Raw genomic sequence first — 317 nt, 5'->3', positions numbered from 1 at the left:
GGCACCCACTCGGCGCGGGCGACGTTTGATCCGCAGAATCCGTACCTCTCAGTCTGTTTTAAGGAGAAGGGATACCTAGGAAGCCCCCGTGGTAGATCATCACCCCTCGCACCCACGGTTCAACTTCAGTTCACCCGTGGACTGTGAACTCCACGCGCCACGGCTAAGGCGGCTTTTCGCCCTCGCGAAGAAACTGGGTTCATTAAGAGGAAGCAGTCCTGTCACTTTGGGAAGAGGCAGAAAGTTCAAAAACGCGGGTGGGGGGAGGCCAACCCGGTGCGGCCGTGGGACCCCGGCGGGTCGCAGTGCCTTCCGGA

Source organism: Crocuta crocuta, unplaced genomic scaffold (genome assembly GCF_008692635.1).
Source record: "Crocuta crocuta isolate KB4526 unplaced genomic scaffold, BGI_CrCroc_1.0 scaffold290, whole genome shotgun sequence".
In the NCBI taxonomy this organism is placed as follows: Eukaryota; Metazoa; Chordata; class Mammalia; order Carnivora; family Hyaenidae; genus Crocuta; species Crocuta crocuta.
Note: the sequence above shows the minus strand (reverse complement) of the source record.